This window comes from Phoca vitulina, unplaced genomic scaffold, assembly GCF_004348235.1.
Source record: "Phoca vitulina isolate PV1807 unplaced genomic scaffold, GSC_HSeal_1.0 scaffold31, whole genome shotgun sequence".
Taxonomy (NCBI): Eukaryota; Metazoa; Chordata; class Mammalia; order Carnivora; family Phocidae; genus Phoca; species Phoca vitulina.
Genome location: NW_022589734.1, coordinates 4,188,810 through 4,212,496, shown reverse-complemented (window position 1 = coordinate 4,212,496; position 23,687 = coordinate 4,188,810). Strand labels below are relative to the sequence as shown.

At 48.3% G+C, this 23,687-nt stretch overlaps 1 protein-coding gene and 1 non-coding gene across 2 annotated transcripts in view; one reads left to right on the top strand and one right to left on the bottom strand.

The window, feature by feature from the left end:
- SLC22A23 (solute carrier family 22 member 23) overlaps positions 1 to 23,687 on the top strand; it is a 175,289-nt gene that overhangs the window by 48,449 nt on the left and 103,153 nt on the right. The gene's annotated exons all lie outside the window — the stretch shown is intronic.
- Positions 22,747 to 22,853, bottom strand: LOC116645066. The gene has a single exon (XR_004301894.1). It is a non-coding gene; the product is annotated as a U6 spliceosomal RNA (small nuclear RNA).

The window sequence follows — 23,687 nt, the reverse complement described above, 5'->3', positions numbered from 1 at the left end:
CTGTACATTAAAAAAAGAAAAAAAAAAAAAAAGGACTGAGCCAGAACATGGTGAGTTGCTGAACTGTGGAATGAAGAGAACGGTGATTACCACTGTCAAGTACAAGAGACTTTCTACTGGCTTGTGGCTCACTTCTGCTGGGGAGCAAATATCTGCACTGTGTTTGGGGGAAGGGACAATTTCCCATGAATGCGTGCTCGGTCACCGTCGCCTGTCTCTCTCCTCTCTCACCTGTCCCTGGCTTCAGATTCCTGGGCCCTCCCCAGAGCAGCACAACAGAGCCAGAAGCCCGTTCTTCTGGTGGCACCAGCTCTACTGACACGGCTTTTTTTCCACCAAGGAAGTGAGTCAGAGTTTACCAAAAGCCTATGACAAACGCTTTTTTTTTTTTTTAAAGCTTCAGAAGAATTTTAGTTTTCTCCAGGTTCAGACTAGAGTAGCTAGGAAATCAGAACAGACTAAGGTTTCTGCACCAGTCTTTTCTTCACTAGAAGCTTTACTCACCCTGCAGGTGGACTGAAAAGCAAAGGAATTAATGTATAAGCAAAAAAAAAAAAGTAATGAAGTATTTGTCCTCCATCTCTCTGCCTTCCCTCTGTCCCACCTCTGAGGAACCGTAGCTCCTGGGATAGCCACGGAGTGTTGAGTCAGTAGAAGCTCCTGGTGAGCGAGCTCCAGTCCCTAGGAGACGGGATGGCGAGGTGGCCACTCAGGGCCATGCTTCTCGTTGACCTGACCCTCCTGGGGTGAGTCATCCAGCAGAGAACCAGAAAACGCCACTGACAACTAATTTTTCTCAAACTTCAAGTAAAGATGAATAAACCTCTCTATCCCTACTTACATGTTAGCCCGAGCTTGAGTTTATATTGAGACTTTTCTCTGAAAAAAAAAAAAAAAATACAATGTCTGTATGTCTGAAGAGCATGGAAGGAGTTCTCGCCTTACTTGCATGTGAAGATGGAATCCAGGGTTCTTCCTCCGAGCCACCATTGAGACCCATTAAGCAGGACAGCATGTATATATTGCCTAAATATAAGTAGGCTTCAAAGCGCCTATTTCTTTGGATGTTTTAAATTTGCAGGATAGTCCTGTCTCCTGGGAAACAGAGGGAAAAACAGAAATTTTGATATCTGGCATTTTGAAATTGGAATATTTGGATGCCTTTTCCATGCAGTGGAGGATGTTATAAAAGCTGTGTGTGCATCCTTCGGGACTAGGTTTTTCCCAGACTGGAATTTTAGTGGTGCTTCAGTTGAAACAAAGCAGTTCACCACACTAACAGGGGAAGTAGAAAGATCTGGAAATCAGGAGATATGAGCGATGGTGTGCGCTCTGCCATGGACCAACTCTGAGTCAGTGACAAATTGCTTTATCTGTAAGCTTCTGTCGCCCCTGGCTCTTAAGTCAGGGCCCAGGCTTTTACACTACATTCTGTGGAGCTGTGCAATCCCTTCCTGGACCCATTTGTGGGGAACATGGATGGAAAACAAATACAAAAAAAAAACCCAGTGGATCCTCTATGACAGCATTGAATAGTGCTGTAACAGTATAACAGTAACAGCCAAACCAAATGGAAAACCACTGGTCTCTCCCGAACCTTCTTTTGAATTCTAAGCTACACTTCGGTGCTGGAGGGGCATGAAGCCAGGCAGGTGTGCACAGCCCTTGGATTGTGTGACTGTGTCAGGCCAGGAAAACTCTGCTTTGGATAGTTTATGTTTTGGGTTTTGGTGACCTTCTTGGAAACACAAGACTACTTTCTCCTTCACTCATTCGCTTGGCAAATATCCGAGTACTTACTAGGTGCCCAGGGAGCAACTTGAGCCCTTACGGGGCGCTGTCAGGTGCTGAGCGCACAAAGGCAGACACACCGGCCTGCCCTCCGGGACACTCAGAGGTTAGTGGGTAGGGAGGCAGGGACAGGCCCTGGATGAAGTGAGAGTGTCAGAAGGCGACCCCTGAACCGTGAGTTTGGTAGGGTCAGGGAGAGTGGATGTTTGCTATTTGCAGGGGGTGCTCAGGGGCCAGAGAGCCTAGTACATGCCGGATACTGTGGTTGGGAAGGGGGCTGGGACTGTGCACAAAGGTCCTCTCCTCCATGACCCTCGAACAGCACCAGGCTCACGAAGAGTCTCAAGCAAGAAAGGCAAACCTTTATGTGCTTTGGGGGATCATTTAGGCTGCGGCAGAGGAGAGCAGACCAAGGAAGAAGGCCAGGCTCAAAGCTGGGAGGCTGTTGCAGGATCCAGGTGAGGAAGGAGAAGATTCTGAAGAAGGCCGTGGGCACAAGGAAGGAGAAATAAGGAGGTGCAGTCCACAGCCTAGCTGACTGAAGAATGGGGAGAAGGATGACCGGGGGACGGGTGACCAGCTTGGACAAGTGGATAGATTTCCCTCGCACTGGTGGGGCAAGGGATGCAGCCCAGGCATTCTGATCCAGGTCCTGTAGATTTTGAAGCTCCTGGCCACTCCCTTCCTCTGGCAGGTTTGGTGGGGGAGGATGACAGCTTCAGTTCAGATATGATGACTTGGTGGTGCCTAGGGACATCTGAGGGGGTTGATTCCTCAGGTGAGTGGCTCTTCAGACATTCAGGAGCAAGGTCTGTGTGTCCTGAGCATCCTGGTAGCAGTTAAGGGCTGCGGAATAACTGAGATCACCCAGAGATTGTGTAACATGAGAAATAAATGGGCAGAGGTAGAAGAACCAGTCGGGGGAGATGGGAGGGGATAGCCTGAGTAGTCCGTGGAAAGTCCGAATAGGCTGATGCCCAGGGAGCTAGGGAAGGGGCTGAGCAGGGTGTCAAATGATGCAAGACCAGGATTGAGAAATGTCCATTGGATGAAGCAATGATTGCCCAGTAGGGCAGAGGCAACGAGGGCAAAAGCAACTGTTGTTCAGTTTAGTGATTAACGTAATCTACATGATTTCAAACATAGGTTTTACATGTTTTCCCCACAGGAGTACTATCTTGTCCTGATGTCAAGTATTTGAGAAAGAAAATAACATTTTTTTTATTGTGGTTAAATGTGTGTAGCATAAAATTTACCATTTCACCATTAAGTGTACATTCAGTGGCTTAAGTACATCCACATGCTCAGTAGCTGGGCATTCAGAGCCACAGTGAGTTAGAGATGCGGTTTTGTTCTCCCCACAATGTTGTGTGGCTCACACGGGAGGCAGCATGTGAAGACCGCACCCCCCATCCTTCCCATGCACATGTACGCACACGTGTGTGCAAGCACATATCAGCAGTGGAAAAGCCCCTGGGAGGGATCCCAGTGTGGGACGTGAGCCGTGCTCCATCACTCATCCACTGGGGTCTTGGGGCAAGGGGACTTAACAGCTTGATCCATCTTCTCACCTATAAAGGATCGTGCAGAGAGGACGCATGTGATCACCATCAGAAGCCACGATCCAGAGAAATGGTGGGTGCGTTGCTTGGGCGCCTGCTTCTTGCCACGTGACAGCCACCGTCGTGCCAAAAGCAGGCATCCTATATTGAGATAATCAGCACTTTCCTCTCCCAGTAGGGCCTTCTCAGGTGAGGGCCTCTCTGAGCTCACGACAAGCTTGGAAAACCCAGCTAACGAGGAACTTGGGTCTGGGGCTGGCTACCAGCTTAGGATTCCATAGGAGAATAACTTGGGGGTCAGAGGGGCTAAGAATCTGCTTCATAATCATTTCTCCAGTGGCTGACTTAATAAAGTAGTTCTCCTCCAACATGCATTCAGAGCTCCATAGACTGCATTTTAAAAACCCTAACCACTTTGGGAGCCGAAGAGGATAATAAACTAAAGGAAGAATTCTCCTGGACAAATTATATGTAGGGACCTTGTCTCTTCTGTGGGACATGAGTACCTGAGTATCCAATACCACACTATTTGTTGAGAAGAGGCGCTAAAGTAGACTACTGGTAGCCATTTTCAAGATTTATCTTAACACATATTCAAAAAAGCTCTCCCTTTCCCTTCCCTAAAAGTATATACATTTTCTCTGTAGTTTTAAATGTTAGCTCAGGAAACTTGCTTGCTGTCCCTTAATGCAGCCATTGACCTGCTGAAGTCCTGTTTTTGCCTTGTTCTACCACAGCATTTCCATGCCCCCAAGCAGGTACATTTTCAGGCCCGAGTGAGATCCCGGAGGTCTGCCAGGGGTGGAATGATCTGTCCCCTGCACGAGCGTCCTCCTTGTCTTTGGAAGCTGAAAGGTGCTGGTGTCCTTTCTAACCTGTGCCTTTTGAAAGTATATTTGCCCCTCTCCACGTCGGGATGATGGCAGCTCCCATTTTTGATGGGATTTGTGTGAAAATGTATGCTCCTAGGACAGGTGTGAGTCGGGGTATGGAGAGGAGCTTTCCTGCAAAGTGGCACCAGGTATTCTGTTGTTCCTTCCAAATGACTCCTCAGGAGGAAAAGCTCCCAGCTGCCACCTTCCAGTTGCTGGTCCACGAATGTGTAAGACCTGGCCAGTATTTGGGGTGGGATGATGGGCAGCACCTTGTTTTATTTGTCGGTTTTGCCTCCCCCTTTGGAGAAGTGTTCCTTCCACCAGAACAAGCCCCAGAGCCCAGCAGCCAGGCCTTTAGGGACCAGGTGTCTGAGGCTGAGCAGGGATGTCCTGTTAGGCTCGCTCCTGGATTGTGGGGACCCATTCAACTCTTCTCCCTGGAAGCCACCAAAGTCCGTGGCAGGTGGGCCCTCCCTTCCCCTCCTGCTGAGACTCTGGATGTGGTGATTCTCTGTGAAGTTGGACTCCTGGAGCCTCTAGGCATCTTTAAAGCTGTGCCCTCTGCCCCGATAGAAACCAGTTTTGGGGAGTTGAGGAGCCAGGGAAGCACTACAGCTGGGCCAGATGCCCCAGAAGGAGACCGCAGGGCCTCTCTGGCGGCCAAGTTCGACAGCTCAGAGGCCCCGGTGTGGGGTTCCCCGTGAGCCACCTGCATGGAACACAGAGCTGGGAAAATGATGGGTGTCTGATTGAAGGCTGTTATTCTGCTGTTTTCTGTCCCTTCCTCCTTCCGTGGGGCCTTTGATGATTCTCCTAGAGAAGGGAACTTTGTGTCTTTGTGTCTACCCAGAGTTGGTTCTGCCCGCTCTTCTTTGAAAGCTGGAAGGTGCCTGTGTCCCTTCCACCCTGTGCCTTTTGAGAGCATCAGGGCTTGGTTTTTGCTTTGTGCCAGTTCTGAGAAGGGGCTCAGAACTCTCTCCAAACCTTTGTCAGGGTGGGGGTGAGGGAGGAATTAGGGCCCTCTTGTTCTCATCCAGCCCACCCCCCCCGACCCCTACTCTGTCACAGCACTTTTACGCGAGAAAGAGAGAGCTTTCGCTAGTTCTGGTGTGACTTGGAATTTCTGACTCTTTTTCCCTGACATCTGTGCAATTTGTCAAGCTGGCCTATCTGTCTATATGCATAAGGCCCTGGGCTCAGATTGTAGAGGCGACAAGGGGCTCCTGAGATGGAGCTGCATGTGGGGATACAAACGATTTGCCGTGTTGATAAATATTACTGGCCTCTTTGTGTGTGTGTGTGTGTGTGTGTGTGTGTGTGTGTGTGTGTGTGTGTGTTGGGGAGGGCATGTGACTGCCCTCCCTTAGTATATGGGAGGTGGTGCTGGGAGGCCACCTGGCCCTTCCTCCCTGGTCATTTGCTCACTGTTTAGCTGGCCTCAGTGCTCAAAGCACGATTTTGTCTGGTATCTCAGATATCACTCCCTCACTCGGATGGATGGGTGGGTGGATGGATAAGCAGATAATCTCACTGTTTTCCTTTTAGAAAGAATCATAGGCAATTCTGATGAGCAAGGGCTAGACAGAATAGCTGAGGGGAACCTTGCCTGCTGACCTCCCTTTTCATGCATTCTAGCACGTGCCTAATGTGTATGGAACATGGTGTCGGAGTAGTACTCTGATGTTAAGGAATAAAAAGGAGAAGCTGAAGAGGTCATGATGATAATTGTTTGGTAACAATAATAAGGTATTTATTGAGTGTTTTCTAAGTTCAGGTACTATGCTAAGTTACTCATTCATACACACCCCCACACCTCCATACATATATTTTAAATTTCATACTAACCATATAAAGTAGATCCTGCTAATGGTCCCATTTTACAGATAAGGAAACTGGGACTGCTTGTCCCTGGACCTTATCTACTTCACTAGTGGGGCTTCTAAGCAAGAACTAACACTTACTGGACTTTTACAATGTACATTAATGCTGTGCTGAGTGCAATCTAAATATTTCATCCACCCCACGGTTCTGTGTGTGGGCACCATTACTATCCCCATTTTACACATGGAAACCTGACACGTAAGAGAGGGAACCTGCCCAAGGTCCCACACCAGAGTCAGGGGGGCCGGGAGTGGAAGCCAGGTCTATGTGGCTCCAGTGTCTGGGTTGTTTCGAAAAGCCCTCTTTTTCTTTGTCTTAAAATGTTATTATAAGATTATTTAAACGTGTACAACATATCCCATAGGAGTTTGCATTCGTTCTTATGACTTCTAAATAACTGTAAGAGCAAAATATTAACAACATCCAACTTGAAAGCCAGTACAATCCAGATTAATAGCGGTACTTTAATGTGATGGACGATGGTCTTCTCGTGAAACAGAATCACCTCCTGCCCTTGTTGGGTTAAATAGCAGAAAGACATAGCTTCAGATTCAATTTCATATTTAATCTATTTTGGCATTTGGACTTGAAAAATTCCAGCGTACATGATGCCTTTTCGTGGAATTTTGCTAAGATGATGTTGACAATGCTAAGGCTTGCCGGCACGAGCCGCTCCAACTGCCCATCCCACCGCTGCTCACGAGCACGCCTCAGTCCCTCACTTTAATGGGGTGCCTCCTGATGGCTCCCCCAACCTGGCTACTTCTCTTGAAGATACAGTTAGATTTGTGGCATTATTAAAACATCAATTAAATAGATATTTAATCCATTTATGACTGGAATTGAGACTAGAAACCTTCACGGCTGCCTGTTCCCGGGACTCTTGTGCTAATGAAGTTGGCTTTTACAGAGACAGCAGGTGCAAGACTCACATCCTCTGCCCAACGCCAGGCTCGGCCGAGGTCCTGGTGCCCGTGTCGTCATACGCGTGTGGCCACGCAGTTCTCCTGCCACTGTATGCGGACCACTGTGAAGCCTGCGTTCATGCAGCCTGGTGGGGAGACATTTGGCCTTTGTGAGTGTACCTCTAGATGCAGACGTGGGCCTAGAAATCTCAGGTCCACCCTGGGTTACAGGCTACTCATCTAGATGAGCCAGGTTCCACTTACGTCAATATAGACAAAGATTTTCGTTGACACTAGAACTAAAATTTTAAAAATTCTTGTAGCCTGCCAAGAACACATCCACAGATGGCCACAGTCCTCCCACCCAACTTCAGAAGTCTGTGTTCTAGAACATGGCCCCACCGGGGGGACCTGCTCTCCCTTGTCCTCTTCCCTCCTGCCCTCCATGCCCACTTCCTCACTGCACTGACCACTTGGCTCAGACCTGCTCCCTGCTCCCTGCTCCCCGCTCCCCTGTCCCTTTCGTGGTTCAGCTTCTGCTCCGGCTCTCTGGCCTCGCTCTCCAACATGCTGAGGGCGAGGCACCTTCCCAAGCCTGACCTCAGCCCCTCTCACTGAGGAGCCTGGTCAGCCCAGATATGAACCCCTGCAGTGGGGGCCAGGCAGAGATGCAGTGGAGGAAGGGCTGGGAAGTTTTTCCCGAAGAGCTCAGGCCAAGGGGACAAGAGGTTTGGGCAGTGGAGAGCCACCACCGGCTTTTTGTTCTCTGTTTTGGGGAGAGGACTCTGGGGGTCCTACCTTTCTTGTCCCGTGGGCTGCCAGGAAGCAATACTAGTTTGTGCAGTCTAACAAGGCTGACGGAGTAATTTCCCCCTTTGATGTCTACGGCATCCCTGGCCGAAGTTACATGGAGAACTCATCTTCCAAATCTGTAATGAAATGAATGAATGAAATTTACCCATAAATGAAATTTACCAAAACCGTTCCTCTTCTTGACAGTTTTATCACTGAAAAAATGGTCTTCTTTGGACATCGTGCAGCTTCCTCGTGTTCTAGGTGGTTTCTTGAACCTCACGCACATAGACCCTATGAGCCACGTGTAAGGATTACTGTTAGAACTTTCACATGAGTTTGGAATCGTCAGGGAGTATCAGGTTACTCTAGGATTACATGAATCTTGTTCTTAGGGTTTAATTGAATGACAGAAGGCACCACCCAGTGAGGCCCAAGCTGAAGTCCCAGGCTATCACGGAGCCCAAATCCCATTTTTCCCTTTGTAATCATATCCAAGAACACAGTGGTGTTCTCTGACCTGTTCCTGGTTGGATCTGATTTTCCATTTCCTTTGTGGGGTCACTGGAGGGTCTTATTTCATGTTCTCTTCAGGGGATAATTGCTCTTTTGCTGTTTTTCTAAGCTCTCCTTTTTGGCATTTTTCCTTTCAGTCTTGTGACAGTGGAAGCGAATATTTGCACAGTTGGCTTTTCCACTCCCTCGTGGCTCTGCTCCAGCATCTGCGGGGAGCGGGGGCCATCCAGGGGACAGGTGAGGCTGCCTCCAGCACCTGCAAGATCACCTTTGCTTCCTTCCGCCCTTTTAAAAGGGTTCATGATCAACTTGGAATGAAAGAACAAATGAAAACCATAGGACCATTACCTTCTGAAAAGTTACACAGCCCTGGGGTCTCTTCAAATACTGAAAATTATGATCAGCAGTTTATAAACCTGAACCAGAAGCATTTGGGCAAAAAAGGAGGAATAGTAGCTGTTGTGTGTCTCCATTATAAAAGAAAAAAGAAACCCAAATGGGAAAACGCATACTTCTTTTTTCTGTCCCATTCTCGCTCACACGTAGTCCCATGAGACAAGGCAAATCAATCATAATAAACCATTTCTTTTTTTTAAAGATTGATTTATTTATTTTAGAGGGAGAGAGAGTGAGCAGGGGGAAGGGCAGAAGGAGGGAGAGAGAGACTCCCAAGCAGACTCCGAGCTAAGCATGGAGCCCGGTGCAGGGCTCGATCTCATGACACTGAGATCATGACCTGAGATGAAACCAAGAGTCAGTCGCTGAACTGACTGAGCCAGCCAGGGGCCCCTTGAACGATTTCTAAAGAGGTTTGGACCAGAGCTTTCTGAGAGAATTGCTGTAATGACGGAAGTGTTCTCTGCACTGGCCAGAGCTCAAACCACTAGTCACGCTGGAAATGTGGCCCGTGGGACTGAGGAACTGAATCTGTAATCTTTGTTCATTTTAATTAATTAAATTTAAGTCGCTCCAGGTGGCTGGTGGTCTACTATATTGGTGGATCTGCTAGAAACATGGCATTAAATCATCTCCATATGATTTATATCATCAATTTTGACCTCCCTACCAAGTCCTAAACTCCTTTATCCAGCTGCCTCGTGGGTATTCCATAGGCATTTAAATTCCATTGTGGCCAACATAGCACCTTCACCCTCCCACGTGCTCAAAGCCCCTGCTCCCAGGTCTTCTCCAGTCTCAGTAAGGAGAGCCACCTCCATGTAGGGGCTCAGGCAAAGATGTGCGAGTCACCTCTTCTTCCCTTGCTCATGATCAAGTTGTCCCCTCAGCTCTTGCTCCAGATTGTATTCTGAGTCCCTCGATTTCTCTCCACCTCCACAGCAGCCTCCTCAGGCAAAGCCTTTCATTTCTTGCCTGGATAATCATAATAGCTTCCTGACCGATCTGCCTGCTTCCTGCCCGAACCTCTACAACTCATCCTTCACTTACAACCAGGGTGATATTTGTACAACATGAGTCAGACCTCATACTCGCCTACTTCACTCTGTGTTAGTTAGCAATAGCTTCACTGTGAAAGACTGAAAACCAAAACAACGGGGATTTAAACAACGTAGAAGTTTATTTCTGCCATCAGTGTAATCAGCCCAGGGCTGACTCGGATAGTCTGCTGACACCAGGGTTCCAGACCCTTCGTGTTTGCTAATCCAGCCGTCCTGTCTGTATTCCAGCCAGCAGAGGGGTGGCAAAGAAGGGGAGGGAGCACTTCTTCCCATTAAGGTCATTTCCCAGAACTGGTAGGTGCCACTTTGTACATCCCACTGGCCACAGCTCAGTAACCTACCCCCCCCCCCCCAATGGCAAGCGTGGCTGGGAAATGCTGTCTCGTTTTGTACGGACATCTGCCTGCAAGAAGAGGGGGAGAGTGGGGGTCGGGGATGACTAGTGGTCTTTGCTACACCCTCCAACAGCTTTTATCGTGCGATGTAAACTCCTACCATGGTCCAGGAGGTTCTGTGTGGTCTGACCCCTGCTGCTTCCACACTGTATTCCAGCCAAACTGACTTTTGGTTCTTTACATGCTGGGCTCTCACTTGTTCCCTGGGTCATTTGTACGAGCCTTTCCCTCTGCCAGAAATACTCCATCCCTGACCGCTGTGGGCCCGGCCACGTCTTGTCACTACAATTCTGCTCATGTGACCTCTGCCAACCTTTCTCAGACCACCTGTCCACTCGGCACTCAGAAATTCCTTTAAAATCACCTTGTTTTAAACATCTACCACTCCCTGAAAATATATTTGTTTATTTGCATTTCCATGCATACCACTCACCCACTCTAGAGTAAACTGCACAAAAGCAGGATCTTATCTTTCTTTTTCTCCACTATGTCCTCTGTACCTGGCACAGAAAGGGTATCTAAATATGAGTTGGTTGAATGAATGAACTCATTAACAGGATGGAAATCTATGTAACAGTAGTACAGAAGAGATGTAGGTGTATGATTGTGAAATAGTAACGCTGGATTAGTTCAATTCCCACATGGTAAAGGTGAGGATAAAGGACAACTGAAGCTGTCATATAGCTGGTTATAAATTCTAGAGATAATGTGCTGAGATTTCTCAGGACATCCTCATGAACTAGATTGATTTGGACAGGACACCAAAAGAGTTGGCTGGGTTTAAAAGTGAGCTCAACCGTGTTCCATAACTATTGATTAAGGAACTGGTAGCAGTCAGAATAAAGTCTCAGTGACTTGGTGAGGACATTTGTGTGCAAATCATGTTTTAATGAGCCTAAAATTAGGGGCTGGTCAAGAATGAATGATGACATAGGGTCACCATCTTCCCTTTCCCTACCATTTTTAGTTTATTTCCCCATGGATCATTGCCATTATCTTCATTGTAGCTCTATGAGCGAGGGGACAGAGCTGATCTTGCATCCTCTGTGTGTCGCACGGTGCCTGCCCAGTAGATACCCAATAACCCAATAAGAATTTTGGAGGGATGAGTGATGCCTCCCTAAAAAATGGAAAAAAAAATCTCATCAGGGGTTTCTGGTAAGTTTGAGAAACTTTTCATCATTATAAAGAGTCAGGGTATTGTTCCTCTATATTCCATCCATGCAGTTCACCAAATTCACTCAAAGACTGGAACCGATATCAACAGTACGTGTTCTGCTTCACTCATACTGGCGTGTGGGGCTTTTAGGCAGGACTCCAGCATCAGTGTTAGAGTCCTTGGCTCGAACTCTGTCCAGCCAATGGTTTGACCCACAGCCAGCATTTTATTTAAGCCTGTAGGACCTGAAACTAGTGTTTTGAAAATAAAGAAAGCAGAATTCCACATATTCTATATCCTCCCTCAGGGCCCAGTGATGCATACCAGATTTGGGAATGCCAAGTGTCCCATGGGGGGGTACAGGCCAGCTCCCCAGTTTTTATCCAGCCTTTCGAATATAACACAGATTGATGGTGAAGTGGAGCCAGGGTAGCTGCCGAGGATACATCTCAGCCAAGGTCATTCCGTAGCGGATATTTAAACCTGCAGATGGGCACGAAGTACACCTCATCACTCTGGCCCCCTGAGACAAATAGGTTTACTCTGGGCTCTAAGGACATTTCCTCATGGAGAGCCTGAGGACTGAGGTCATTGCAGACATGAATAGCATTCTGGGCCTGCACATGTAGGTTTTGAATGAGGACTTGACTAGGCTTTGGGCCCAGAGGAAAGATGCAGTGAGGCGGGTAGAGGGACAGAGGAGGTGCCTAGATCGCTCTCCATCTCATGGAGGGGAATCTTTAAAAATCTGATTTGTGTGTTCTATGATTTGAAGCCAATTACTTGAGATGGCTGAGCACATGTCAATTTCCCAGGCAATCATGCATTTTTCTTCCAGACCTTTTCTTCTTCAGTGTCAACTGGATGTGAGATTTAGTTTAGGCCAAGAGGTTGTCAAGAGAGCCCCATTCCCTTATGTCTGGTTGTGGCTTTCAGCTGGTCGCTGTTCCAAACGAGCTCACAGACAGATGGTGGCAACTGGCCTGGGAACGCCAAGGCCAGAAGAAGTCTGTTCATCTCATCCCGAACTGGGCCTGTTTTTGAAACACAGAATTATGATGTCACTTTCATACATTAGCTCACCCTTTGACTAGCTGAGTATTCTTTTGGAGACAAATGACCTCAAGTTTGCAGAGTTAGCAAAAAAGGCCAACAGCGGGCAAATCTTTGCAACTGGTTTGGGCAAACCAGAACCCAGTTCTTCACTAACTGCCCAACGTGGTGGGTCTCCAGCGGCTGACCATGACTTGCAGTGTTCGCTTTCCTGGGTGTCTTCCGAGGTTTTCACACAAGTTGGGACGACAGCCTTCTCTCCCACCCAGGGCTGATAAGGTGCCTTAGCTCCATCACCCTGCTGAGTTCAGACCTGCATGAGGCTGGAGGGGGAGGTGGCGGCTGGAGAACAGCCTGAAAAGATAAAGATGTGGGGTGGTCAGAGAGCAACAGAAATGAGAGATGCCGGAGTGCTCCACCCTCCACCCTTCCTCCCTCCTCAGAGAGGCCTTCCTGATGTCCACTCAGAATTCACTAGCTTCTTTCTCTGATCACACTCTAATTCTTTGCATAAACTTAAAAGAAATTTTAAATTGTGGTAAAAAAAAACGTATAAAATTGACTATCTCAGCCATGTCTAAGTGTGGAGCTCAGTTATGTTAAGTACATTCACTTTGTTGTGCAACTATCAGCACCATCCATTTCCAGCTGAAACTCTGTCCCCATCAAACACGAACGCCCCGTTCCCCTCTGCCCCCCACACCTGCAGCCCCTGGCAACCGCCCTTCTGTTCTCCGTCTCTGTGAACGTGATGATGCCAGGGACGTGCAAAAGTAGACTCATCCAGTGTGTGTCCTCTCGTGGCTGGCTTATTTCACTCAGCCTAATGTCCTCCAGGTTCACCCATGTCGTAGCCTGTGTCCGACTTTCTTCTTTACGCCTGAGTAATACTCCCTTACAGGTACAGACTGCATTTTGTTTGCCTGTTTGTCTGCTGATGGCCTCTTGGGCTTGCTTCCCCCCGCCCCCCTGGCTGTTTAAATCACGCTGCAGTGGACGTGCTGTGCAAGTAATGCTTTCAGCTCTTTTGGGCATGTACCCAGAAGTGGGGTTGCTGGATCCTGCCGACGCCCTTTCTTCATCTGGGAAACAAAAGGGCTGGCCCTTGAAGCCTGCTCTGGGCTTGGGGACTGTCTCCTACCATGTCCAGCGTGAGCACTGGGGACCGAGGGCCCTCGGAGCCCCCAGCCCACGGGGATGGCTGTCTCCAGCAGTGCCTGTCTCCTCTGTGGCACTCAGAACAGGGCTCTCAGAAGGACCCTGAGCCTCCCGTGGCTGCTTTGTTTTGAGCCCCTCCCCCAACTTTCCAAAGAAGCCAACTTTTGGAGGAGGAATAGGGAGAAATGAGTTACAAGTGGCCACTTTCAGAGTTCATAGATGTTGGCTTTGTTGATGGTTTCCGTGGAACAAGTGGGTGTTTCTTTTTCCTTCTCTCTTTTCAGCTGGGAGGCCTGTGTGTCTCCCGCGGTGACTGCGAGGGCTGCCTCCCCCCAGCAGCCCTTCCTGCCTCCCTCTTTCCCCTCCCCTCCTGTCCCTTTCTGAACTCTAAGGTGCTTGCTGAGACTTGGTGGCGCCAATGTCATGTTTCTAGCTAATGTTGAGCTGAGTCCTTTAAAAGTCCATCTTGCCAAGGAATCAAAGACCTAGGAAAGGTAATTTTTTAAAAGATTTTTTTATTTATTCATTTGAGAGAGAAAGCGAGAGAGCATGAGCAGGGGGGAGGGTTGGAGAAGGAGAAGCAGACTCCCTGCTCTGCATGGAGCCCGATGCGGGACACAATCCCAGGACCCTGAGATCACAACCTGAGCCGAAGGCAGACACTTAACCGACTGAGCCACCCAGGCGCCCCTAGGAAAGGTACTTTTAAAAACATAGTATTGCTATCTCTTCTCTGTGTCCTGCAGGGACGGATGTTTCACAGGGAGTTTGCTCGCAGGGTCAGATGGGGCGCGATGCGTTTATTTTGGCAGCACGCTGCTTGACCTCAGAGCGGGGTCACTTGCTACAGTATTTTGGCAGCCTAATGGATTGTTCTGTGGATGCTGTTTAAAGAAGATGAAGTGAAAAAAATTAGGTGACCATATTTGCCCTCACAACATCCCCCCTCTAATGCATCTCCCCGTCCTGGCAACCAAGTGTTCTCTGAGGCGTGTTTTGCCCTGAGGACAGGGGTTTTTAAAGTTTTCCATAGTGGCCGGTAGCGGGCGCTCGTGTGGGCTACCATGTGGGCTACCACGTGGGCTCCCACGTGGGCTACCGTAACTAGGTGGACGGGGATGCCCTGACTCGGCCAAGGACTTGCTGTGACCTTGGGGGACTTCCCCAAGGAATCCACAGACTTTTAAGGGAACCAAGACGATTGAGTTCAACAATGAGAGATAAGTCTAGTCTGTAATAAACTCAGCCATTGTGTGGCCCAATTAAGGCATCTGTGTTTGGGAACTTTTTGTTTTATTGTGATAAAATATACACAACATAAAATTTCCCACTGTAGCCATTTGTAAGTGCACAACTCACTGACATTAAGTCACTCACTCCGGGGCGCCTGGGTGGCTCAGGCGGTGTAATGACGAAACCAGAAGACAGGGCTGGTCTTCTGTTTTGTTTTCTTGGTAGCATCGTGTATACCCATGATTATTCTTGCCACTAGAGAAGTGTGGTTTTTAACTGATTTTCCTGTTGCTCTGATTTAAAAGTACTTGTAGCACTTTTAGTCTTCACTTGCCTATACTTTTAAAGAATTAAACATTTTTATTTTTTATATTTTATTTATTTATTTATTTATTTATTTATTTATTTATTTATTTATTAGAATTAGACATTTTTAGATAGAATGCCTGTTTAAAATGAGAATGAGGGCGCCTGGGTGGCTCAGTCGTTAAGCGTCTGCCTTCGGCTCAGGTCATGATCCCAGGGTCCTGGGATCGAGCACCACATCAGGCTCCCTGCTCAGCGGGAAGCCTGCTTCTGCCTCTCCCCCTCCCCCTGCTTGTGTTCCCTCTCTCACTGTGTCTCTCTCTGTCAAATAAATAAAATCTTTTAAAAAAAATAAAATAAAAATAAAATAAAATGAGAATGGTATGGGACGTCTGGGTGGCTCAGTTGGTTAAGCAGCTACCTTCAGCTCAGTTCATGATCCCAGGGTCCTGGGATCGAGCCCCACGTGGGGCTCCTTGCTCAGCAGGTAGTCTGCTTCTCCCTCTGCCTGCCACTCCCCCTGCTTGTGCTCTTGCTCTCTCATTCCAATAAAGAAATAAAATCTTAAAAAAAATAAAATGAGAATGATAGATTACAATCTATTAATATAAAGTTGACATATGGTAGGAGATTCTTCCTTTTAGAGAAGGCTCATCTGCTTGGCTTTGCAAAGACACCATGGAGTGTCTTTTCCATTGTAAGCTAGTGCACTCATATTTATCTGCACTAGTGCACTAGTATGTATTTCAACATACAAAAAAGTGACCTACACAAAACTTCTGTGTTTCTGCTTATTGTGGTCTATAGTCAATAAGCGTCTGCTGTATTAATGACGTGCCTGCTAATTTTGGCCTGACACCTTCTTGGTTTTGTTCACTTGTTTAAGCAGTAGGGGTGTCCCGTCATTGCTACATGCATACAGTCCCTGGCCTTGTTCTCAGCCCAGCAGAAACCAGAGGGGACTTGAGGCTAGCTGAGTAAACTGACGTTGCCACAGCAAGAACAATCTTTTTAAAAGACAACTTTGATCATGTCTCTACACTCCCTGGCCGAAATCCCTCCAAGGCTCAAGTTGCTTTTGGAATAAAGCACACATTTTTCTTTTTTTTTTTTTAAAGATTTTATTTATTTATCTGAGAGAGAGAATGGGAGACAGAGAGCATGAGAGGGGGAGGATCAGAGGGAGAAGCAGACTCCCCGCTGAGCAGGGAGCCTGATGCGGGACCCGATCCCGGGACTCCAGGATCATGACCTGAGCCGAAGGCAGATGCTCAACCAACTGAGCCACCCAGGTGCCCCAAGCACACATTTTTCCCTGTGGCTCACGAGGCTTACTAGCGTGGCCCCAGGGGAGCCTCGCCAGCCCTGCTTTCCCTACGCAGCACTTCGCTTGCTGGTTTCAGTTCCTTGAAAACTTTGCGATCTGTTGCATCTCTGGGCTCTTGCACAGGCTATTCTTTGCTAGAACACTCTTTCCTGACTTCTTCTCAGGGTGAAATTTGTTCCAGTCCTTAAGTGACATGTGCCATTTTCTGTAGGGATTCTCTTCCTGGCCCTCGCATCTGAGTTAGTGGTCCCTCCGCTGTGTGCCCAGAGCACTTTCTGGGGTCTTTCTTACTGCATCCTAGTGCTCATCCCATGTTTCTACTTATAAAATTTAGTCGATTAAATATCGAGCAGACATAAAAGGGCTAATGAAATATAGGTCGGCTAGAAAAGATTCTGACACCATGCATCTCTGTGTACTCACCCCCCAGTTCTAGAAAAGGAATATGGTCGTGACTTTTGAAATGCCCTACACAGCCCCTCCATGGCCATCCCTGTCCCCCTGCCACCCTCCCACTAACCATGAGCCTGGCTATGCTGTTACTCCTCACCGTGCTTTTCTTTATAATGCCTCATCTTTTGGGATCCATAAACAATACTGCATTTCATTTTGCATGGCTCGGGGCTTTTAGTAAGTCAACTCATATGGCACGTATTTTTCTGTGGGCTTTTTTTCTCTCCACATTATTGCCAAGATGCATCTGTGTTGACCTTTATGGCTACAACTCATTTGTTTCACTGCTGTGTAAATATACCACCATTATTTGGCCTGTAATTGCCTTTTTACATATTTCTGTGCCTTCTCTTTCCCTTAGGCCCCATCTTTATCCCTACACACAATTTTAAATTCCCAAAGGACAGAGATTGAGTTTATCTTGCCCACTGTTGTGTCCTAGTATCTGGCACGTAAGAAAATATTTGTGAAGCGAGCCCTATGCCCTTGGGCCTAAGGGTTTGCCCGTGAGTGGTAATCAACACAACCCCATTCTTTTTTTTTTTTTAAGATTTTATTTATGTATTTATTTATTTATTAAGAGAGAGAGGGAGAGAGCGCGTGCACGTGCATGTTGGGAGAGGGGCGTTCGAGCACAAGCCAGGGGAGAGGGAGAGGGAGAGAGAGAGAATCTTAAGCACATTCCCGGCTGAGTGCGGAGCCTGATGCAGGGCTTGATCTCACGACCCCGAGATCACGACCTGAGCTGAAACCAAAAGTCAGACGCTTAACCGACTGAGCCCCCCCAGGCGCCCCAGAGCGACCCCATTCTTGCTCGGCAGGGACCTTTGCTCCCAGCACCCTCCCTTACTGCAGCACTCGGGACCAGGGCTCAGCAAACTTTTTCTGTACCAGGCCAGATGGTAACTATTTTAGACTTTGGGGGCCATATGGTTTCTCATGTAACTACTCAACTCTGCCATCGTAGTGTGAAAGCTGCTGTAGGTGATACATAAACAAATGGGTGGTCCAGTAACACTTTATTTACAAAAATAAGCATTGGGCCAAATTTGGCCCACAACCTGTAGTGTACCAACCTCTGTTTAAAGGACTTTCCTGGTTCCGTGTGTCTAGTTCTGGCCAATGAGCTGTGAGCAGAATTGACGCGTCCCTACTGTCTGGAGCATTTAATTACCTATTGACCAGTCCTGCTACTTGATCATCCTGTGCCTTCCAGGGGGACCCTCCCGGTCTAGTACAGACAGGGACAAACAGGGTGGGTTTCTGGCACCTTATCAGGCCCTCAGGCAAAAGGATATGGCTGTAGTCAAGGTGGAAAAGTAGCAGCTTTCAGACTAGGACTGAAACGCATCTTCGAGCTTGTCATGCATGTATATAACATATAGACTGTGTATGTATATAACATATAGACTAAAGGCATGGATAAAAATACTGTAATATTTGAGTTGCAGGCTGCAGAGTTTGGATCTCCACTTTGCCATCTTTCATCCCCACCCTTTCTTTCCTGGTTCCTGGCCGGCATCTGAGGCTTGATTGAGCCTGGCCCGCTCTGCATACAGAGAGCTGAGAGTTGCTGTCTTAACTCTGCCAAGCATACAGCATATAGCCCGATGGAGAAAATGTTGACTTCTATTTGTTGGATTAGCAGAACAGCTTCTTTGGAGAGTTCTTTTTTTTTTTTTTTTTTTTTTAATTTTACTTATTTATTTGACAGAGAGAGACACAGCAAGAGAGGGAACCCAAGCAGGGGGAGTGGGAGAGGGAGAAGCAGGCTTCCCGCCAAGCAGGGCGTCCGATGCGGGGGCCCGATCCCAGGACCCCGGGATCATGACCTGAGCCAAAGGCAGACGCTTAATGACTGAGCCACCCAGGAGCCCCTCTTTGGAGAGTTCTGAGCACAAGTGGAGGAATAACACGTACTGGGTCATTTTCCTTACATTAAGTGGACCCCCTTGCACTCACGATATGGGAGCAAACCACGTAGAACATTGCAGTGAAAGAAGACAGCCTCGGACAGATAGATTTGAAACCTGAGTTGGTTTGGGTCTTCTCATGATTTAAGCGGGGATACTTAAAACTACTTCACAGGATTATTGTGAGGAATGCAATTTGCTTGTTGCAGTAGCAAATTAGTTTGAAAGAAATATGGCTGAAGGGAGGTCCAGATGATGAGGATAAGAAAAAGAATAGGATTGACAAAAACCAGGGCTCACCATGCACTGCCAGGCACTGTTCTAGCGCCTTACTCCTCATTCCACCCTTACAGTGACCGGGGGGGAAGGTACTATTACTGTCCCCCTTCACAGATGGTGAATAAAGCACAGAGAAGGCAGGTCACTTGGCCAGGGCTGCTCGGCTAGTAGGTGCTAGAACCAGGGGGGCTATGCGTGTGTCTACCTGGAGGGTCCCCGCCCTTCACCAGATCACTGCTTCTCGTGGTATTGGTACTGATGCTTTAAGTTTGCCTATTGTTACATTGTTACCGGGGAAGGCTCCTGAAACCCCTCACTGCTGAGGTGACTTGGTCAGCCCCATTCTGCTCTCCTGTAATTGACATAGAAAGTGGTCTAGAGACGTCAGCTATTTCTCTAAGGACACAGGGCATCCAGGAAATCATATCAGTGTCTTCCCATATGATGTGTATTTGAGACATTTTAAAAGAATGAGCTGCACATAACAGAGTGTGGATGTCATTGGTGCCTCTTGCCAGTATTTCCCTTGAGATGGGGCCGGCCCGTGTGTCTAGTTCTGGCCAATGAGCTGTGAGCAGAATTGATATGTCCCTTCTGGTCTGGAGCATTTAATTACCAGTGAGACAGCCTCGAGTCCTGTAACACATCAACCAGCAACATTCAAGATGGTATCTGATCTTCGAACCCACACCCCAAGTGACAGTGATGAGCAGAGCCCCCCGCCAGCCCTCAGTGGGCATGTAGTGTGAGCAAGAAGTAAACTTGCAATGTTGTAAGCCTCTGAAATTGTTAAGAGATGATTGGTTCTGCAGAACAACATAGCTCATGACTAATACACAAACCTGCTGCAGTTTTCTGTCCTTGCAAACAGCTCGTTTGTACAATTTTTTTTTATTATTACTTGATGTGAGTTAGGACTAACATGAAAGAACATTAGCATTGACCTTGGGTGTGTAGAGTTTTATAGAGAGTAAATAAGTTACAAAATTGGGGTCCGGTTCCATAAGACTTTGTACAAAGTCTTATACCAAAATGGCTGATTTCCTGATACTGTCCAGAAATGTTTCATTGGCAGGCCATTGTTAGGGGGACTCAGATGTATATAAATACCATTAACTGGTACGTGCAGGTTACTCCCTTGATATTCTTCCTATCAGTTCCTTATTCCTGTGGTTTATAGGAAGACCTTCTACCCACACCTGACCCGACTGTGTCAGACCTTACAGCGTAGGCTAGTGCAGGTGCTGTGTTCAACAACATCACTCCTGTTTGCCCAAGTGGACCTCTGTTCATTTGCAACTTCCACCTAAATATTTCCAAAACCTGCTTAACTTGTCAAGTTTGGGCAAACCGTTCACCCCGTTGGACCCGTAGAGTCAGTATGTTGTTCACATATCAAGCACCATTCCTGCCCTGTTTTCTATCAGCTGTGTCTTGAACATCTAGGATTTCTGTATCTCTCACCTTCTCTCCCCCTATCTGTCATCATGTTCTTCATATTCTTCTCTGTCTCTTGCTCACACACAGGCATTCTCTCTCCCTCTCCCTTGCCCCCCTCCCCAAAGATTTAAATCGATCCTGTTCTAAGATCCCCAACACTGGGGAAATGTCTGCACGTTATTCATCATCCCTAATGAACAAAACTGCAGGAACCTTTTGAAAGGCTTCTGCTGGGAACTGAGGGAGGCTGGAGCAGTCATCAGTAATCTGAGCTCACCCAGCTGCATGACTTCAAGTGGGAATTGCATAAGTTTCTGCCTTAAGCACGTCCTCTAGAGGTTTAGGTTTTCAACTTGTGTTCAAGGTGATACAGAGCAGGGGTAGAATTAGTGGGAGAAATTTAATATTGAGGGAAAGGAAACATGGCAGCATTCCAATCCCCACGAGGTATGTTTGCCTTTCTCTTTCACAGAAGCTAAAATTTCCAAAACCAAGTAGAAGCGCTATCCGCCCTCTCCTCTCCCACCCCTCGCCTGGCAAGTGCGATACCCTGAGTTTGCTGCTCGGTGTCCTTGAGTTCATTGACAGCGTCTCATACCAGGAGAGAAAACTTTCATCCTTGAAAATGAGAAGCATACCCTGAGCTTTCCCAGCGAGCATTTGATGATCTTTAAGGTTTATAGATTATCATTGAAATGTGGGCCTTTCCCTCAGAGAGCTTCTAATCTAGTAGATTATAAGACGTTTGCCAAGAAGAAAGAGTGTCTCGGGGGGAGAAGACACTTAAGCCCCTTTGGTAGAAAAGAAAGATGTTTTAAATTTCTGCTCTAGTCTACGCACAGCAGAGAGCGGAACTTGTCTCAGAAGCAGGCCGGGTACAGGAGAGCATCCCTAGAGAGCTCGTTAAGGGGATCGGACTCACCTCATGGAGAGAACAGCGCAGACATGGTAGGCTGGCAGGGAGGCCCAGGCCAGGCTGTCCTATAAAGACGGGCTTTGCCGGAGCTGCAGCTTTGGGCCCAGACTGCAGCCCAGCTCGCCCTTCCTGTTAAAATCTGCCGCGGCAAGAGGTTAAGACATGTACCTACGGCCAGACAGAGGGTGTCTGAACCCAAGTCAGAACTGAGACCTCTGAGTAACAGACTGATGGCCCCCAGATAGTGACGGGAGGTCGGAGTTGTCAGGGAATATGTACAGAAAGGAGAGGAACTGATGCTTCTCAAGGAAAGTGGAGGCCTCTTGCCTGAGGAGTAATGACAGTAATGGGCGTCTATAAAAAGTTTTGTTTCAGTGCCCCTCGAGTCTTGCAAGACAAAGTCCTGACACATGGCTGAGGGTTTCATGTCCTGTTGGCCTTTAATTCAGGGAGAACTACCAGGTTCTCCCTGTGCACGCCCAGTGACCTTATTGATCCATTGGCCATGTTGACCTCTGGCCTCCCAGCGCACCCCCTTGACAAGTGCAGCCCGGCTGGAGGGGCTGTCCGGAGCGTCAGCAGTACCGAAGGGTGGAGAGAGTTGAAAGCATGCAGGAGTCAGTGTGGGCCATCGTTGATGCTTTCCGGGTAAACAGATCCCATGGAGATGTCACCTAGCGCTGACGTGTGTCCGGGGCTGTGGTGGAAGCACTCCCAGGAGCTGCCGACCAGCAGTGTCCTCAGCCAGGCAGACCGTGTATGTCATGTTGTTTTTGGAGTGGCCGCCAGGCTGTGGGAGGGCCTTGAGGTGCTCTCGGAGCATGCATTCTCTGGAGGAGAGAACACCCCAGGTGTGAGGCGCCCACACCTCCTTCCCAGAGCCACTGCCCTGCCTACGGGAGGTCCTGCTTGTCTCAGTGGTCTCCTGACTCTTTCCCGCCCCACCTCTTCGTTCACCAGTGTGACTCCGGGCGCCCGTGGTCTCTCTAGAACAGAATCAGCATGTTCACTCTGATTCTGCAGCTTAACTGAGTTTGCTGCAACCCACAGTTGGAGAGACAGCCTGACTTCTCTGTTATGGTGTGGCTGCCCTGGATGTGACCCCCACTAAAGCCAGGGAAGGGGGGTACCTGCCCATCCTCATGTTGCTTACGGACCAGAGGGAGAAAGAGGCATCTGCACCCGGTCTGGGCACAGTTGGTGCACGGTGCGGGCAACTGCCCCAGCCAGGAGGGTGGAGGCCTTCCTGGAGGAGGTGCCGTCGGAGCAGCAGGATTTCAAAATCCTACCGGCTTCTCATTGAGCCAAGTCAAAAGGCCTTTTTTTTTCCTTTTTCAAAACATGGAATGCTTCATGACTTTGCCTGTCATCTTGTGCAGGGGCCACGCTCATCTGCTCTGTGCCGTCCTGTTTCACGTGCTGCCCAGGCGAGCACAGAAGGCCCTTTCTCTGCACAGGCCCTCCATCTCCCCGCCTCCAAGCGGGGGTGCGGGCCCCTCATTCTCTGAGCCCCTGCCCCGCTTGACTTTGCCTTTTATATGATCAGTGTCACTTCCATCTCCAGCCAGCCTGCAGAGTAAATGTGTGTCCCATCGGGTTTTGTCCAACGGACCCAACACAGTGTTTGTACAGTGAACTGCACCTAAATGCACTGAGCTGTGCTTAACGGACACTATACTCAACAGACACTAAAAATATTTGTAATATAAGTGCATGAATTACAGGGTTCTAGAGGGGGGGGGGTGGGGGGATGGGTTAGCCTGGTGATGGGTATTAAAGAGGGCACATTCTGCATGGAGCACTGGGTGTTATACGCAAACAATGAATCATGGAACACTACATCAAAAACTAATGATGTAATGTACGATGACTAACATAACATAATAATAAAAAAAAATAAGTGCATGAATTAAAGATTGATGCAGCGTGGCTAAAAGTCATGGAAACTTAGGAGCAGGGAAGAAGGACATGAGCAGTGAGAGCTGGGAGCAAGCCGTCCTGTGGGAAGGAGGGCTGGAGGTATTTCGTGGCAGGGACAAGAAGGCGCGTTCTAGAGTGGGAGAAGAGCTTGGTGACAGCGTCAGATTGCAGCTGCAGAGAATGAGTACGGGGGCTGTGGACGATGGCAGGGCTGGTCGGGGCGCAAACATGGCTCCGGAAGGGCGGCTTCAGAGGAGAGCTGGGGCGGTGGGGGGGTTCACTTGGCACCATGATTTGGTGTTGGCCTTACTTGGCCAGGGCACAGCGACGGTGACGTGAATTGTCCAGATCAGACC